The sequence below is a fragment of the Lathyrus oleraceus genome, chromosome 1, assembly GCF_024323335.1.
Source record: "Lathyrus oleraceus cultivar Zhongwan6 chromosome 1, CAAS_Psat_ZW6_1.0, whole genome shotgun sequence".
NCBI classification, from domain to species: domain Eukaryota; kingdom Viridiplantae; phylum Streptophyta; class Magnoliopsida; order Fabales; family Fabaceae; genus Lathyrus; species Lathyrus oleraceus.
The window spans coordinates 183,582,187-183,594,438 of NC_066579.1; positions in this window are offsets into that span (position 1 = coordinate 183,582,187).

Consider the following 12,252-nt stretch of genomic DNA (forward strand, 5'->3'; position numbering starts at 1 on the left):
AAGTTCAACCTGTAAAGATTGATTGACACAAGGTCACCAACACTCAAGGAGGAAGGCTCGGGTACATATATCTTAATTTCTGGGCCAGATAATGAGAAAGGAAAAGGACCCCCGAAACCCCTCAAGGTTTTGTACCACAAGGAAGAGATCAGGGATGTGGCTAACAAGATATCATCGTTTCCTAGTAAGAGCATTGAGATATCGCCTTGGATTTCCAATGTCATGATCCATGCCAACGGAAGTAAAGGAGAAGTGAGTAATGGATCCAAGAGGGTTACGTCCAACGATGAGATTGAAGGAAAATAATTTGAAGAACGTCGTGCCAATGTCAAAAAGCTTCTTGATCCCAACCTTCACATGGCTGAAAATGAGCAGTTAGCAATGCCCAAAGTGCCATACCAGCAACCACCATCTTTTGGTCTTCATTACCAACGATCCTGGTTTGCTTCTCATCCAAATCAACAAGCCCAAGGCCCGAGATATCGAAATAGGCATAGGAATCAAAATAACTTGGAAAGAAGAAATGATCCTCGTCATCCAATCCTCATGACATATAACCAACTTTTACAGCCTCTGATTCAAAACTCGTTGGTGGTTCCCAAGTATCTTAAGCTGGTTCCACAACCTTACCCACTCGGGTATGACCCAAATCTGAAACGTGGATATCATGCCGGATCAGAAGGGCATTCAACTAAATACTACAACGCTTTCAAAGCCAAAGTACAATAGTTGATTGAAAACAGGTACATAGCCTTTCAAGAAGTAAGCTTGGTGGTAAACGTTAACCTATCGGCCGGATAAGTGCAAAGATCTCAAGGGGTGTCCCCCGAAGTTAATGGATCAAGTTTGAAGAAGTCAATTCCCTAAAGCTGATAATCATTTGACTGTTTCAGCATTTCTTTTGTAATTTCCTCGCATTTTGATTGTTAATTTCTTTTAAACATTGTTATTTTCTTTGAATTGGTAAGATTAATGAAATGTTTATGCATCGTCTGAATTAATCCATTCGTATTCACTCGTTTTTCATTTATGTTAAAAGCAAAAATACTTCTCTCATTCACTTTTGTTTATCAAACTGTTATGTTAACAAAGATTGGAAGGAGGATGATGAAAACGAAACACCTGAAATTGCTGTGGCATGCTTTTGAAGAAAACCTTGTCGATGATGTAAGGCATTGTTTCAAATCCCCAAACACTGAAGAGATAAGGAGTTAATCCCTAGTCAACCACTTTGAGCCTAGAAGTTGGTGTTTCTTTCGGATTTAAAACCCTTAGTCTTAACCTGGATCAGGGTAGTTGTGTTTAGATAGTTTGACCGTGCATTCGATCTTTCAAAAGAATTCGTCCATCTGTACGCCCTCCAAATAGGTTCAACCACATGTTATCCTTCACGCACATGTTGAAGTGTCGAAGAAGCTGAGAAAAGCTAAAATTAGTGTTGGTTGATCCTCATCCACCAATAATGTGGCAGTCAACACCTTTCAAACCAGACAAAAAAGTCTGCTAAGTCAAATACCACAAAATGACTTAGGCAAAAGTTAGGGCATCCCGATGGACTGAAAGCTTCAAAGAAGTGGTCCAGGAAAAATTAGGGATAAAGAAAAACAAAAAAAGAGGTCCTCAAATCCTCAACAAGACAAAGAAAAATAAGGTGACTGTCATTTCAAGAAAATATCATCTTGAACTCTCATCCTTACCATCACACCTTTAAACCCTCTTGGAAGTCGAATGCGTGTGTCGAATTAACTAAATGTAGGAATTGGAGATCATCAAGAAGAATGGGTAGGTTAAAATTAAATTTGAGTGTTATATCCTTTTGTTTAAAAAACTATGAACCAAACCACGTTACAACCTTTAAAAGACCTAATTGAGGCAGGATCTATTTTGAAAGCATATAACAGCAAGGTTGCGTTAACCTGACTCCAAACGATCTTTGTTAATCATTTGATCACGTCATCTTGCACACTGTGAGTGACTAGATCATCATTGTGTTCTTATCATTGACTCACTCACTATATTTCACCCATTCATATCAATAAATTTTGATTTCAAATTTTTGCATAAACACTGCATTAAAATTACCATTTTTTGAATGAGCAATCTTATTTGCAAGTCAACACTTAGCATTAAAGAAATTCCAACAATATATAGTTGAGTAACATGATAAAGTGAAAGAAGTCCAATCAAGGGAAACCACGTTGAGTATCAGTAAATCCGAGTCAATCGCCCCAAGGTTCAGTTAACTAAGAGTAATTTGCTTCAAGACTCAAACTGGGGAAAGCCACCTCAAAAACTCATTGAGTCCAACTATCCAAGGACAATCAATCAGAAGTCTATCATTCGAGATTTTAGTTAATCAGGGTCAGATCATTATAGTATTCAAACATTGGGGCAAGCCATCTCGAGATCATCTCATGTCAAGCTGTTTCAAACTCACTTTCAAGGTGAACATTTTCAAAGATCCAACAGACTGGGGCAAGATGAGCCACAAAGGGGCATACCCCCTTCATGCTTTCAAACTGCTCAAACAAATTATGCCATACGTCAACAACTATTGAGTTCGAGACGAGTGTGTAAAAATCATGCTAATATAGTTCATTAATCCTAAAAAAGGATCCCATTGGCTAAGTTTGTGGCTGTCAAGATTGATAGAATTCTCCTTTGACAATATCTATCACATATATTTGGTTGAGTTCTTGGTGTTGAGGAATCATGATATCCATAAAAAGCCTCTACAACTCCCAGTCCACTCAAGTGTCCGCATTCTCATAATCATGATCATTCATATATCATGCATAAAAAAATTCAAATCATGAATAGCCGAAATGTACTTCGTGCCCATTTTGCATTGACCCAGGTCTTGTTGTTGATCCTATATTCTTTGACCTCTAATTCTAGTTTTTCTTTGGTGCCCTTAAACCATCATCCGGTTTCTGTAGTCATTTTCAAGTCCAACTCAGTTGGCACCTATCAAAAAAATTGTCCATGAGGTTCAATTCATTTTTGGATTATCCTATGAATTTCCGGATTACTCCTTTGTTTATTGATGTATTTCCATAACTTGTCTGATGTATTTCCATATGTTTCCTCACCTATCTGATGTATTCTCAAAGATGTCTGTTTTGTATCTGATGTATTTTCAGAATTTCCTCGATGTATTACCGGATGTGTCTGTATTCTGTTGTATCTCTAGAATATCACTTGTAATTCTGACGCATTTCCAGAATTCGTTTCTTTTACTCTCCGATGAATTCCCGGACATGTCATTTTTGTTCTGACGCACTTCTAGAACCTCTATGTCATTCCCTGGCATTATTTCAAGCATTATTGGTGTCTCCTAAAATTCAGTTGCCACTAGGCATTATTCCAAGCTCAGTTGTTACTAGAACTCATTTTAAACCCAATTGTTGTCGGCATCACTGTCACTCTGTTTGTAAATATAATCGTAATTGGTATCTGAAGTTTGGTTGTCGCCAACATCATTTCAAGTCCAATTATTGCTGGCAAACTCCATTGTAGCCAGTAATTGTTTTACTAAAACATAGTAAAATAATGATAAATAACATGTGAAACGAGTCTAAAAACATGATGCATTTTCACGTTATCATCCTAACAAGAAGCGTGTTAAGATTAGTGTTGTTGCCACCCCAGAAAAGATCGGGTAAATGGGAAGAAATTAGAAAAGGTTAACCCTAGGAATGATGTTGTCGAAGGGTTAAAATGCGTGTTTCCTCGTTTACCTTCTTGTTCAGCCGATCCTTCTCTTCAACACTGTATGAGATTAAAAATCTTGTCCCTGCCAAATATTATGCTTTTGTTGGCCGCCTTCCTCCCTCTGGTCGTCTTGAAATAGTAAAGCAGATAACTACCTGAGTTATGAGGATGATGCCTTTCCTTAACCAATAAGTTGTTGAGCCCAAAGAGTTTTTGGCTTCCTCTGTCTTGCCTTATGATGTATATTTGTTGAAGGCTCAATGTGACCTTGCTGAGATGAAGAAGACGAGTCTTGAAGAGGGTCACATGGTGTCGCAAGGTCGTGTAAAGTATTGGTCTTTGTTGTCTGAAGAGAGGCATCTCCATGGATCCTCAAAAAAATTATCTAAGCAGGTGGAGGGCCTTGAGGATTAGCTTAGGAATATGGAAGATTATGTTTTTAGGGTGAAGTTGAATCAGAAATCATGTCCTCCATTATGCGTGGTGTTATGGAAGAGCTGGCCGGATGGGAGAAGGGTATGTTGTTAAAAGAGGAAGTTTTTCAGGGTCAGTTGATTAGACTTATTGAAGGTATATTTCTTGATATCGACTCCTTGAAATAAAGTGCTTATCGGAGTGTCTTGTATCAATTGGAATCTTTAGCTCCAGATCTTATTGCTTTTCGTGCTTCCTTCCATCTTTTTTTATTACTTTAACGTGTATTGCTCCACCGAATACCTGTATGCATAATATTTTATGTAGTTCTTTTGTAATTTTGGAAATACCTTGTTGTATATAGCATTTTTGGATGTTTGTGTTTTACTTTCGTCTAGTGAGATGCTATTATGCTTCTTCATTTTTACAATGCTCTGCGTCATAGAAGATCATTTCCGACTAAGGGAAGAGGATCCCCGTCCTTGCCCCCGAGGTGTGACTCAGATCAAGGTGGACGTCTCAAGGATCCCCCACGCTCGTCCTTAGATTGGCTAGATTAGACGGAGGGGTGCGTCAGCTACGTGTAAAACCATGTGTTTCTTTTACAAATGGGGTATTTGAATGATGTATTTAAATGTGCAAAACGTCTTTGATAACACCCTTGGGGGAATTGGTTGATATAGTCGGACGTGCAAAGTGTCTCTGACAACTCCCCTGGATTTTGAAGGCGCATGAGGCGCCATGGGGAATTGATTATTATGGTCGGGCGCTCGAAGCGTATCTGATAGCACCCATGAATATTGAAGTTATAGTACCCCCATAACACCACTTCCACTCAACACAATTTGATGCCTAAGATTTTTCCTAGTCGCAAATCTATTTTGAATCATCTGCCAAGAAAACACAACCACTTTAGAAGGCACCAAACTCTATAAATCCTCTAAAGGACTGCATCATACTTATTTTTTGGCGGACCGACCAGAGAAGTAAGGTAATTGTAAATGGATTTCACCAAGAAGCCACTTACAAGGTCTGAATTTCAAACCCAAACATCATATTTATCAAACTTCACAAGCCCCATAAGGAGACCAAGTAAAGACTGCATAAGATCCTCCTCTAAAACCAAAAGAGAACGCCTCTAAGAGAACCTCTAAACTCAAACTCCCACTCTCAAACTCCAAATGAGCTCGCCACCTGTTTTTTTCTCAGAGAGGAGAAATAAACCCTTAAAAGAGACACATAACGAATTTGTGTCAACCCATACATCATGCGAAAACCTAGTCAAATGTCGTCCTCAAGCCTCTTGATATAAGAGGCAGCAAACCAATCAGACTCTGAATCAGGTGGAGACCCATTAAGATAGATCCCTCTCCACCACTGAAACATCCTCGAAAGAGCCCCAACCCTACCCCCCATCGACGGATCAAAATAATGTGAGTCATACCTAGATGAAACATATCTTTCCATAACGAAGGCTCATTGTGAAGAATCTTCCACCTCTGTTTACTTAACAAACTAAGGTTAACCAAAATAAAAATCCTATGTAGACTAACCAGCTTCTGTCAAACTTACACTGACAACTTCATAAAAGAAAAAAAAAACACCAAAATAGAATTCAACACCAAATTCAGCAGAACCACCTTTCTTATAAGACTTACGAATATATTCCTCCATGAAGGTAATCTCTTAGAGGCAAACTAAATGATCTCGGGTCCCTTTCCTCCTCAGGTTTGCACCCACTAAAAGCCTAATATACTTAAAGAAAGATAATCCACCTTATAGTGCAAAAATTCCTTAGCCCTATCCAAAAAAGGTTTACCCACATTAACACCATACAAACAACTCCTGGAAAAAATCACTTTAAGGCATGAGGCAAGCTTAAAATTTCTAAGAACCACCTTAATATTCAAAAGGTTATTGTGAGAATTTGGATCGAACTCTAATCTCAACATAGATAACTTGATGTTAACTTGTATTCTAAGTTAATATGTTTAATTGGGCCTTGTGTTAAGCCCAATTATTTAAGTTAGCTTATTACTTAAGTTAGCTTAGTAGTCTATAAATAAACTAGTTCTCTCAAGTTGTTGAGAGAGGTTAGTTGTTGGTATTCACTTGTAATCTTTAACCCTTTTATGAGAAAGTGAATAGTAAAATAGTTTTAACTAATTATTTTCTTCTTCTTCTTCCCTCTTCTCTCTATTTTGTAAAACCTAATAGGATTTCTTATGTTTGTTTGAGAAACTCAATCTTTATCTCATAACTTTGTTTTGTCATTGGCGACATTGTTTCACAACAAACTAATACGGTAGCGTAGAGGAGAAGATATAATCAATAAAGTATGAGATTGAGAAATTCACGCGTGTGAATGATTTCAGCTTGTGGCGTTTGAAGATGCAAGCCCTTATTGTTCAATAGGGTTTGTTAGAAGTGTTGAAAGGAGCAGACAAGATGGATGTTGCCATATCGGAGAAGGAGAAGACAAAGATGGTCGAAAAATCCCATATTTACATTGTATTAAGCCTTGGTGATAAGGTTCTTCGACAGGTTTCAAAGGAGAAAGTACAACTGGTGTGTGGACAAAACTTAAAGGTTTGTACATGACCAAATCGTTGGTCAATCGCCTATACTTGAAGCAAGTTTTGTATTCATTCAAGATGAGTGAAGACAACTACTTGGCTGAGCAACTTGATATGTTCAATAAGTTGATTCTTGATCTTGAAAGTATTGAGGTCAAGATTGATGATGAAGAACAAGCGATGATGTTGTTATGTTCTCTACCTAAGTCTCATGCCCATTTCAAAGAAACTCTCTTGTATGGAAGAGATTCGTTGACCTTTGAAGATATTCAATATGCCTTGTACTATAAGGACTTGAACAAACAAAAGGAGCAAAATCCTTCGACATTTGGTGAAGATTTGTCAGTTAAGGGGAAATTCTTAAAGAAAAATGGTAGATTTGAGAAGAAGAAGGGAAAAGTTCTACATAATTTTTATGGTGGTAATGCTCATTCTATTAAGTGTTATCATTATAAGAAGGAGGGTCATACACGAAAATCATGCCCTGATTGACTGAATAATCATGGTTGAAAGGATAATGGTAATGCAACCATTGTGCAAGATGGTTATGAATCATGTGATGTCCTGGTGGTTTCAAGCAACGACTTTAGAAAGGTGTGGATTATGGATTCAGGTTGTACTTGGCATATGAATCCTAACAAGGATGTGTTTAAGGAATTATGTGATCAAGATGGTGGATCAGTGTTGCTGGGAAACAACAAAGCATGCAAAATTGCAGGTATTGAATCTGTGAGATTCAAGCTCCATGATGAGTCAATAAGGTTATTGACTAATGTCAGGTATGTATATGATCTTAAGAGAAACTTGATTTCTCTTGGTGAATTCGACAAGAAAGGACATGTTTTCAAAGGAAAGCAAAGTATCATATGGGTAATGAAGGGGAAGAAGGAAGTCTTGAGAGGCGTGAAGAAATAAGGCTTGTATACCCTTGAGGTAGAGGTTATAAGTGGTTCATCAGATGTGACATCCATAAAACATATGTCGAACACTGAGCTATGACATAAGAGACTTGGCTATGTTAGTTAAAGAGGCTTGGTCGAATTGTAGAAACAAAATATGTTGTGTGGTCACACAGTCTAAATACTTGAGTTTTGTAAACCTTGTGTATTTGGTAAATCCTGTAGAATGAAGTTTAACAAAGGTAAAAAAAGAACTCATAGATCCCTTGATAACATTCATGATAATCTTTGGGGGCCTGCAAGGAATCCTTCACACTTAGGTGTAAATTATTTTCTATCCATAGTTGATGATTATTCCAGAAAGTTACTGGTATTCATTCAGAAAGCTAAGGATGAAACTTTTGGAAACCTCAAGAGTTGGAAGACCCTGGTCGAAAACCAAACTGACAAGAAGGTCTAGAGGTTGAGGACCGACAATGGTCTTGAATTTTGCAATGAGGCTTTTGACAGCTATTATGCTGCGCCTGGTATTGCAAGGTACAAAATTACAATAGGGACTCCTTAACAAAATGATTTGGCTGAAAGGTTTAATCGAACCATTTTAGAAAGAGTGAGGTGCATGTTAGTTAGTACGAGATTGAAGAAGGTGTTTTAGGATAAGGCGGTCATGAATGCACCTTACATGATAAATAGGTGTCCCTCGACAAATCTGGGGATGGTCGAAGAATCCACCTAATCTCGACAGACTTAGAGTATTTGGCTACTTAACCTATTCTCACGTTAGGCAAGACAAGGTCGAACCTAGAGCTCTTAAATGTGCATTCCTTGGATACCCTGAAGGAGTCCAAGATTATAGGTTGTGGTGCTTAGATCCAGGTTAAAGGAGGTGTATCATAAGTTGATTTGTAGTTTTCAATGAAGTTGAGATGGCCTTTAAGAAAACTGATGATATTGGTCGAAGTATCAAGATCTCTAAAGAAGAGTTGGAACATGAAGATATTCATGTTGAGGTGGAACATGTTAATGTTGAATTGCATAACCTAGTTGTAAAGAATAAATCCATTCAAATGCTGCTTTTTATGGTGGCGAAGTTAGATCTAGAACTTTAATAGATGGATGTGAAGAATGCCTTCCAGTATGATGATCTAGATGAAACAATCCTCGTGAGGCAACCTGAAGGGTATGTAGAGAACGGAAAGGAAGATTATGCATGCAACCTAAATAGGCCATTATATGGCCTGAAAAAATCTCCTCGACATTGGAATAAGAAATTTGACAAGTTCATGGCACACATAGGTTTCACTAGGAGCCAGTCCGATCATTGTGTTTACTTCAGATTCCGACTTGGAAATTCACCTGTTATTTATTTACTTTATGTGGATGACATGCTCATAGCAAGCAACATTATTGAGGATGGTATGAAGGTGAAGGCTGAACTCGATAAGGAGTTTAATATGAAGGATCTGGGAGTTGCCTCCAGGATTCTTGGGATTGATATTTGGAGAGGTAGAAAGCATACAAGATTATTCTTATCTCAAGAGACATACCTGAAAAAGATTATCGACATGTTTGGTATGTCAAATTCAAAGCCTGTTGTAACATAGACTAATCCTCAGTTCAAGTTAAGTATAACTCAAAGTCCTAGTACTGAAGTAGAAAGAGCCTATATGAATGGCATCCCATATGCTAGTATAGTAGGTTCTTTGATGTATGGTATGGTCTGTACGAGACCATACATATCGTACTGATGTCAATTTGTCATTACATGATTTTTATGAGTATTTGCGATTACTTCGATGAAATGTCAAATTAAAGATGAGCTAAATATGAAGATGTATGAAGAAAATGAAAAAGTTGAAGAAACACCGAAAAACCAAGAAATCGGGAAAAAATTGTGAAGAAACTAGCAATTTTCAACACAATGTACATGTTGACGTCCTATCAAGTAAATTGATCATATATGGAGTTTCGTATCTCGTTTTGACGCGAGATTTTTTGAAAAATGAAGCTAAAAGAAATATCTATATTCTGGAATAATCACATGCGCGATGGAAAGGATTGCACATGATGTAACATGTTCAAAATCACGCGCACGATGAAAAAGTATCACGCGCGTGATGAGCTATTTTCTAGGCTTTTCTGACACGTTTTGACCGCTTTAAAAGATGAATTTAGGTATTTTTTAGGCGTTATGCACTTTACATGAAAAAGGACGAAACTTGGCAGTAGAAGTATGATTTTTACAACATCAAGGGTGACTTGGAGAGCATTTGAAGCCCTTGAAGGTCAATTCTTCAAGGAATCTCATATGCAATTCTTCTTAATTATTTTTGATATTGTATTTTGAATTATGAGTAGCTAAAGTCCTTTAGATTAGGTTATATTTTGATGAACTTGTTACAATATTATTGGGCAATATGTTGATTTGACTTTGCATGAATTCTTTGATCTATAATTATATTCAATTGTTTCTTGTTCGTGATGACTTTTATGTGAGATACTCTTTTAATATGATTTTGGGCACATATGGAATACTGGTAATTAGTCTATGTGATGAACCTATGACAATTGTCATGCTTACGCTGGTTAACTAGGGATAAGAAACTCTGAGTAGTGACTAGTGAATTCACACTCTGTTGCATCATCTAATCCTGCTTACGCTAGTGGACTAGGGATATGAAGCTTTAAGTAGTGATTAATGAGCTATTAGCTAGGGATTGGTTATAGCAATTTTGTTAATTCTCCATGGAATTATAGTGATGAGATTATTCATGTAAGGCATCAAACATCAACAATAGAGAAATAGGGGATTCTATACACAACCTGACCACTTTCATAATTTTGTTAGAACAATTTATTTTATTTTCGCATTTAAAACTAAAAAATCCCCATAATTTAGTATTTTCTACGCATTGCACAATATTATCTTGTTAAATAGTAGTCCTTGTGGATTCGATCTTTTTTATTAATTACTATGACATTATCAGTACACTTGCTGAGAAGTCATCACATACAGAGTGGGCCTTGTAAGCAGGTATATGGTCAATCCTGGGAAGGCGCACTGGCAATCATTAAAGTGGATACTAAGATACATATATGGATCTCTAAATAAAGTTATGATTTATGGTGGAGCCTTGGGTGATGATAGCAAAATTGAAATAAAAGGATTTGTCGTCTTTATTTATGCAGGTTGTATGGATTCCATAAAATATATTTCGGGATATGTGTTCAATATGTTTGGCACAACAATTAGTTGGAAAGTGACACTTCAGAAGGTTATTGTATTATTAACCACTGAAGCAAAGTATATTGCCATCACTAAAGCTATAAAAGAAGCATTGTGGCTTGAAAGTTTTGCTAAGGAGCTAAAACTTCAAGGTCGAGTTATCACTGTTAAATGTAATAGTCAAAGTGAAATACACATGTCGAAGAATTCATCCTATCATGAGAGAACCAAGCACATCGATGTGAGGCTGCATTTTATCAGAGAGATAATCGAGCGCGAAGAAGTTCAGTACTGAAGGTTTCGACTGAAGACAATATTGTTGATATAATCACCAAGACATTGCAAAGCTGTAAGTTTTTCCACTGTATGCAGTTGATAAAGCTGCATGGAGAAAGTTAGTTTGTTCCCTTGATGTTTGTAGAGTTTGTTCCAAGATGAAGATTTGTGAGAATTTGGATCGAACTCTAATCTCGACAGGGATAATTTGATATTTTGATAGGAGTTGTGCATGTTGTAGTCGAAGTCAGTTCAAGCATGTTGTCGAAATATGTTTACTTGTATGCTAAGTTAGTATGTCGAATTGGGCCTTGTGTTAAGCCTAATTGTTTAAGTTAGCTTGTTACTTAAGTTAGCTTAGTAGTCTATAAATAGACTAGTTCTCTCGGGTTGTTGAGAGATTTTAGTTGTTGGTATTCACTTGTAATCTTTAACCCTTAATGAGAAAGTAAATAGTAAAATAATTTTAACCAATTATTTTCTTCTTCTTCTGTCTTCTCTCTCTTTTGTAAAACCTAATACGGTTTCTTGTGTTTGTTCAAGAAACTCAATCTTTATCTCATAACTTTATTCTGTTATTGACGATATCGTTTCACAAAAGTTATCAACAGACAGAACCCCCATAAACACAATATCATTCGCATACTAAAGATGAGACACTTATAACCATTCACTCTTTACCTTAAACCCTTGAAAGATACCAATCAAAACCACTCTTTCCAAAGTAACACTCAAACCCTCAATCACCACCATAAAGAGGAAGGGTGTCAAGAGATTTCGTTGCTTAAAATCTTTTTGGATACTAATTTCTTCCATTGGATACCCATTCACAACAAAGAGAGGTTATCCGATAAGATACGAGCTCTAGTTCAGGCTCTCCACCTATCATCAAACCCAAATCTCATCAGGAAGTAATCCAAAAACGATCCATTAACCGAGTTAACAAACCTGTTCAATATCACAATTTGAATATACAACACTCCCTTTTTAACCTCCTAACAAAATCTAACCCATCCCCAAATTTCTCCTTAACAAAAGCTTATGCTAAGTCAAAATTAACTTCTCCATAATCCCTGTGAGTTTAGGAGGAGAAAAGTCTCTAACTCTATTAAAATGTCAAAGATAATATTATATTTTATTTTGAATG